The 7628-nt window shown below is 40.0% G+C and overlaps 2 long non-coding RNA genes across 6 annotated transcripts in view; one reads left to right on the top strand and one right to left on the bottom strand.

Annotated features, from left to right (window-relative positions):
- Positions 1-401: 401 nt before the first annotated feature.
- On the bottom strand, positions 402-6491 carry LOC147243962 (uncharacterized). Its single transcript, XR_015110467.1, has 4 exons — positions 6439-6491; positions 6030-6070; positions 5851-5933; positions 402-905 (listed from the first exon to the last, which is right to left on the bottom strand). It is a non-coding gene; the product is annotated as an uncharacterized LOC147243962 (long non-coding RNA).
- Positions 6492-6722: 231 nt separating this feature from the next.
- The window catches only part of LOC147243960 (uncharacterized), a 102645-nt gene continuing 101739 nt past the window's right edge, over positions 6723-7628 (top strand). For all 5 annotated transcript variants that reach the window (XR_015110403.1, XR_015110399.1, XR_015110400.1 and 2 more), the window contains exon 1: positions 6723-6806. This is a non-coding gene — a long non-coding RNA (uncharacterized LOC147243960). The remainder of the gene's footprint in view (positions 6807-7628) is intronic.

Here is a 7628-nt window from a genome sequence, read left to right as displayed (position 1 = left end):
TTCTAACACATTCAATACCCCCCCCCCCCCCCGACACAGCTAAATATAAAACAACCCTTCACAAACTCTGAAAATCCACATTTACACTGTTACAGGTTGGATTTAAAACTCCTCTACATTCATCTTTAATTGTGCTATTGAAGACCCACTGGCTGAGTTCTTCAGCAGCATTAAAAACGCATAATGCCTCACATAAAGAGACTTGAGGAAAATGTGAAAGAAATTTGCACCTGCGTCTTTTCATTATTTTCTCAGTATTAAAATAAAGAAGTAAAACTACATCCTCTGTGTTTTAAAAAGAACTTTATTGAAGAACCTGTTTATGTGCTCGCTTACATAAATCTATAAATATCTACATGTTACTTCCTAATTAGGATTTACACTAAAACGTTAAATCTAAACGTAGCCTGAAGGTTATTTAAGAGTCAGAGTGCAACAACAGACTCACCATCTCAACAGCCTCACCGCTACTTTTGCTCTGTAGACTGCAAAGTTGCAGCATTGAAATCAAACCACTGGATGTAAACAGGATTAAAAAGAATGACCACGACTCCAGTGACCAAATACAATGACTAACCCAAACAATCCGTGTTTAAATGACAAATAAAATAAAGTGATATATGTGAAGCATCGTGTGAAAAAAAAAATCCCAAAAACCCAGAAACACACACTAAATCCTACCTCCTGGCTGCCCACTACTATAGTGTGTGGTCTGTGCTGACCACTTGTTTAGAGCCGTTCAGTCAGGTGAGAATCCAGCAGACGGGCAGGTGAGCGCGCGGGGCCGGCTAACCGCAGGTCTAGTCAAGACTCCTGGAGCATGGGAGGGGAGTCTACACCCAGATGCTGCAGCACCAACGAGCAGCTGTGAGGTTTGTGGCTGAAACTCCATCCAGAGTTGGGCTCTCAGGAGTCGAGTCACAGAGGAGGATAGAGGGAGAGAAAGAAAACAAAAGTTGCAGAGGCTGCATTTTAGCTGGCTAGAACTTTTCCAGGTGCCACTTTAAGAGAATAGCTACTTGATTTGATCAAATACACGACTCCGATGTAAATATGAACTCGTATGCCACATTCAAGGTAAGCACGGGGAAAATATTCTGCCTTTTCAGTACATTTTATCGAGCTAGAGCTCTAACAGAAAGGATTATATGACCGACTTCTATAAGATAAACACGGGAATATTATGACTCATCCCTGTGTGGATCATGGTCTTATTAATACGCAGCACTCTGCTGTTTGTATATTCAGCAAACATTCCTCTGTCCAATGAGAAGACAAATGCAACTACGAGCTCAGTATTTTTTTCTGCGCACCTTTAAATCCCTCCTGCACACAGAATATAAAGGAGCATGTACTTTTGTGTTTTATAGCATTACATTGCATCACTTTAAATCCCGGATGTGCAAAATTGAACATGGTAAAAACAAGTTTCACAAGAGAAACTTTGAACCAAATTAAGCAGGTTGGGTTGGTAAGAGACAGGAAAGAAATGAGATGCGGTCTAATTGATGCCTCATGTGTTGGTGAGCTGTGTGCACACTCCCACGGAGCCACCATCACCGGTGGAATGTAACCGAGTACACATCTGAGATACTTCACCTTCTACTACTACACATTCCATTTCACATCTCCAGGAAGGAATATTGTAGATTTCACCTCCCTACAAAAAGCTTTGGTGACCCCCCCCCCCCCCCAAATTGAATTAAAATTAAGATTAAGTACAGCAGATTTTTTTTTTTTTTTTTTTTAAACGACAGCTAATGAAATCTGATGTTTTGGTCTAAATGAAACAACACAATCTATTACACAAGTGAGTCAAATGGTAGAGATTCCATTGGACAATATTTTCTTTAACCTTATTCATCAATAGACACATCTATAGCTGCAAAAACGTGATTTTTTTTCTCGCCTTTCCTAAAAATAATTCTGACAATTTCAATTACTTTTATATGATTTCTAAGAATTAATTCAGAATTTGTATTGTATTCTATTACTGGTTGGATGCAACAGCATTGTTAAGGTGCGGTTTTGCGCTCTGATTGTTTGTAATTTGTGTATTTTTTCCCCATCATTTTCTGAATTTTATACCAAACTAATAACAGAGAGAAATAATCTGCAGAGGAATGTGCAAAGAAAAAAATCTCAACAAAACAGTACAGTAAAACATAAAATAGTTCCGTGAAGAGTTAAACACAAGAGCAAAAGCCCGTTTTTACATAATGCAAGTAATAATAATAATAATGATGATCTAATGGCATCATAGCACTGCTACATGGGACATATTTCTGTGTTGAGTACTGCTACTTCCAAACTTTCACATCAAGAATAACTGAAGCAGAGTAGTTTCACAGAGTGATCCTGGTTGTTTCACGCTAGGATCTGAATCCTTCCCCCTCTACTAGCCTCCATCACCCTCCTCTGCCTCTCTATATATGAAGAGGAAGAGTTATAAACTCTCTGGCTGTTTGGCTTTGCCCTCCATGGCCACACATGGGCCTGCGGTGGTCTGCCTTCCACACAGAGTCATTTGACTGTCCCCCACCCCACCTTCAACCTTGTGAGTGAGTTGTTGCACTAGAAGAGGAAACGATAAGGTATCTGGGCCTCCATGGCGATGCAGGGCTGAGAGCCATACTGTGTGCACGCAGAGATACTCTCACTCACATGAGCATATTCATGTGCAAGAGCTCCACTTTCACAACCTGAGCAGGACTGGGCTCAGGGGCGGCGGAGGGTTGGTGGCGGTGGGCTTGGAGCTGACACGTTTCTGCTAACAATCACATCACACACAGGGACCCACATTCCAACTTCCTGAACCCCCCCCCCCCCCCCCCCCACACACACACACACACATACAGTTCATATACTTTCACAGTCATCATCCTCCCTCCACAGTTCTTGGTGCAGATGCCGGCCACGTCCAGTTCTCAGGCCTCAGAGAAACTAATTGTTGTAAGAAATATGAATACGCAAAGACGAGTTTTTGTCTCAAATATTTTGACACTCAGATGTGTAGTGATTAAACTCAATCTTCCCGCCCTGAGGATCCAGCACATCTTGACCTGCTGGCAAGTCGGTTCAGCTGAACAGTGCGAGAGCTCCTGCATATATTGAATATCATGTACTCTGCTGCCCTCTAGCGTTTTATTTCGCATAGTTCACCAAGGACACGACCTGCCGCAGAGACGCACACTCCAAATCTACACACAAAAATGATGAATTTCTTAGATTTATGTGTTGATGCGAAAGATTTTATGCATTTTCAAACAAAAATGAATTTATGGGTTTATCTATAATTATAAACAAAAATATAACATTGAACCAAAATATGAATAAATAAATAAATGCCTAAATAAATTACATTAAAAAGGTATTCATCTTGTATTATTCAGCGTACAATTTGATATATCCATGCATTTTTACTGATGACACAAAAGAGAGAGAGAGAAACAAAGGAAGAGAATCTAAAGCGCGCACATATTTACAAAAATTAATTAACATTTCAATTGGATCATAACTGATGTATACACTATCAATCACATAAATAGAAATTTAAAAAGCACGTTCATGCTGGATGCTGCATTCATTAATATATATCAATGCACAAGGCTGCAGAAAACAAAGTATTTTGCTGAGATAATACTGGACTGTTGTGTGTGTGCGCGTGCACACACACACACACACACACACACACACACACACACACACACACACACACACGCCTGTAGCTGAGGTAATGAGCATGGGAATCATGTGGTGTGGTCTGCTCTCGCCACTGCCACATTCACAGACCCCGGGGGCCTGCAGGCCATCATGTCTCACTTCGGTGAGGTCAAAGCACCTTCAACTTTAACATGTTCAAATGCACAAATTATGGCTCTGTCAAATTCAGAAATTATGAATGGGGCAGTTCCTATGCCTCATTCTGACTCTCTTGAATCTGTCCAGGAATGTCCTTGAATCACATGCAGGCCTTTACTTTCAGGCTCATAAAAGGGAGACAAGCTGTAGCTGAGCCTTGTTAAACCTTGAGACTCAAAATCAGAGGAAATTTCTATTTCAGTACATATGGTGTGTTAAAGTTGGACCTTTAAACAGAACTTATGATTGCAGATAACTATTTTATACATTTAAGGTAATGATAATAAATTGATGAATGTCACTTTGACTGAAAAAAGAACATTATTTCCCCTACACATAGACATTACTGATAGGAGAATGTGGACCTTAAAAAAGTGACTCAAAATGTAAACATAGACACGTAAATTCTGATGACTGAATCAAATACATAGAGGGGAAACAGTGCTGATTTTGAGGAAACAAGGTATCTAGTCCACTAGATTATTGGTAGTATAGTAAATAGGGGAAGAAGAATATGAATTTTGAGCATTATTTGGACATGAATCATCATAGTAAACGTATAGTAGCCATGCAGGCAGTGAGGGAAGTGAACGTTGATTGGCGCAGGCTGAATCATAGACACTTATTAACTCGAATCATGAAATTGGTACTGATATTAAATATCAGGATGAAAAAAACTTTGACAACTATTAAATGGATTTTCACAACATTTGAAACAGATATTTAAAGCAGATTCAATGTCCTGAGTAGTTTTGCAAGTTCACTCATTCAGTTCATCGAAATATCTCGATGTTAATTGTAGACGCGTAACAAAACTTAACTTAATAGCTTGATAAATAACAAATAACTTTGTGAGACAGTTTTTGTTATGAGGATCTGATATGAAAACGCTGGGTACAGGATATTGATATGATTTTAAGGAGGGGGCGAGAAAAGATAAGCTTTTACCTCCCCCCGTCCCTTGTGGAACTAATAGTTTTTGTGTAGATTAAGGATCATCGTGCTGTGAAAAAAAAGTAATGCTTGTTTTATCCTTTGTGTTTCTATGTTGTTGTTTTTTTTATTATTGATTGAGAACATAAAGATCAAATCGATTTGAAACAAATCAAATCAAAACCTCTGGATACTCGGTACCATCGTTTCATTCTACTGGTCTACTAGTTTGCTTGCCACACTCCAAATCAGCATCAGCGCCAGTTTTTGTTACTTTTACCTGCTAATAACTAAATGTAAACACATATAATGCAGATTCTGCTGAAGATGCAGGTCAGATGCAGACTTCAATATCTGATTACAGAAAATACAAGAAAGTGAAATGTGTGTGAAGAACAACAATGCTTCAGGGGGAAACACTGGACTCTGACAAGGGAGAACACCAGAAGATGGCAACAATTAACCACAGAGGTGGGAGCTGCAGTAAAACCTAGTTAACACTGTTGCCTCCAAGCAAGAATTTCCTGGGTTGAAGTTCTGGATATCCCAGGTCTTTAATGTGTGGAGGTAACATGTTTTTTCTCTCGTCTCTTGAGGGTTTTCCTTCTTAAGTGCTTCAGTGTCCCCGCCCAATCAAAGACATGTTAGGAAGTTACTGTGCCACTCACTCAGTTACTGTGTTCCTTTATTCAAGAATTTCAAGTGTCTAGTAAATCTGATTTAGAACTAGACAAACCAAAACCTGCGTGACTTAGAACCAAAGTCATACTGTAGTAACTTTCACTGAGGTAATAGTAGAGGACATGGAGTTGGCGTTTTCTTCTCATTTTTTAAAAATAACATTGCTTTGAGTGAGAGGGAGAGTTTAGCGAAAGATATCAGCTTCTAATCTTTCTAATCACATCTCTCTGCATGTTCTCTCTTGCTCTGGAAAAAAAGCAGAATTCTCGACAGTAAACCATTGTAACGGTTTACTGATGAGATTAGATCTCTGGTTCACATGATTGGGTGACATCAGGTTGTAGTTCTATCAAAGTTAACTGCAGTCCAACTTACCCAGGACATCCGCTGAAGCTCTAACACCTGCGGTTGAAAAGCACCGTCCTCATTCTACCATCTCCACATCTTCATCACGCCGCCTGATTTGGAGGTAAACCATCACTAGGATGTCTTACAAGCTTCAATGGAGGGGTAACAATCAATGATCCAGCACATCGCTCTTATAAAACACTTACCTGATTTATTTTTCATAGCATGAAGGAACAATGGACTCCTGCTGGAGTTACAGATGGCAACAGGGATCAAAGCAGGGTCTCCTGTGATAGGTCCAGTATTTGTAGGACCCATCCACAACCCTCATTCTAGATTATTTCATGGATTTTCCAGGTAAATATTGAAATAATCTGTTTTCCTTCTTTTAAAACAACCGAGACAATTAAATGGAAATATAGCTTGTTTCTGCCCACTTGCATTTAGCCCCTATCTCGTCGCTTTTCTTGGGTGGAGAGACTTGTCTAACACTGGGCGAACGGTGTGGTCAGATTAATTGGATTAATATGTTTGACTTTTTTAACGTAGTTTCCAAATATGCAAAACCACTTGAAGGAAACTTCTACAAAAATAGCTTTTTTCTACAAAACTTACAAAACAGCTCAGGCCATCCATCCAATAGATGTTACCGTCTCGACAATCAAGCGTTGACTGACTGTACCAGTGAAACCGGAAGCGCCTCCCACTTAATATAAATTAGCTATTTACATATTAATAGCACGTTTATCTATCAATGTACAGCTTTGTCAAAAAAGACACTTTTTATTTTTTAAACAAATTTTTCTTCAAGCAAAACTGCACCGAACGTTTATTTCACTGGCAAGAAAAGCAATTGCCGGCAGCTCATGTGCGCGCGCTAAAGTGTACTTATGAATGGCGGAAGAAAAGGCCACGCCCCCTCCCGCGACCAAACGAGCTCGCGACGTGACGCAGCGTCGAAAAGCAACACACTCCATCGAAGGGTAAGTGAAGTATAGAGTGTACGAAATTATGTGTAAATGTCAGTAAAACCACTAAGTGTAGAAACCCGGTCGAGTTGCTGATATGACAGGAAATAAGGAGGTTTACTTCTTACTCAGGTGGAATACATGTACTCGCGCGTGCTGGCCGTTACTTAAACTCAGCATTCTCACAGCAGCCATTTTTTTTATCTGGCGTTGCAGGTGTCCGGCTCCATTCAGGTGGGCCACGGCATACCGATTCACCGGAATGGCTACCTCAAGAAATACAACATGGTCATGACTGATATAGTTCCACCTGTATGACGCTGCGATATAACTTATTCTAATAGCACTGTAAACATAAACGGCTTTAAAAGCCTGCTCGGCAGACTAGCCTATTCAATAAAACCTTAAAACACAATTTACAGTCCTATAATCCAGGAAACCTTCAGGTAGGTCTTGCTGAGGTAAACTGAAAAAAGAAGAAGTTTGCATTCATGAAATCATGATCAAACAAATCATCTGACATTTAATTGTCAAAGTTTTACTAAGCTGTACAGTGGAGAGTGTGTACGTGCTAAATGTAGTTTGAAAATCAAACTGCAACAGTCAGCGAACAATGACTGGTAACACTGTGTGGGTTAGACCCTGCAGGTGGGCAGGGACCTTCCCTGGGTGCTCTGGCCCTTCATTTGAGTACGGAATTGAAAGCTGTAGATTACCAGTGTGGCCTGGAGGGAGCTTCATCCCAACTGCAGCTTCTCTCTGTCTACTAACATGCAGTTGAACTTTTGTCTTCCATCAAACAGGCTTCATTTAGATAAAGTGATCAGATTCATATAA

The sequence above is a fragment of the Aulostomus chinensis genome, chromosome 19 (assembly GCF_037954235.1).
Source record: "Aulostomus chinensis isolate RoL2024-O1b breed Wild chromosome 19, RoL_Achi_v1.0, whole genome shotgun sequence".
NCBI lineage: Eukaryota > Metazoa > Chordata > Actinopteri > Syngnathiformes > Aulostomidae > Aulostomus > Aulostomus chinensis.
Note: the sequence above shows the minus strand (reverse complement) of the source record. Positions and strands in the feature narration are given on the sequence as shown.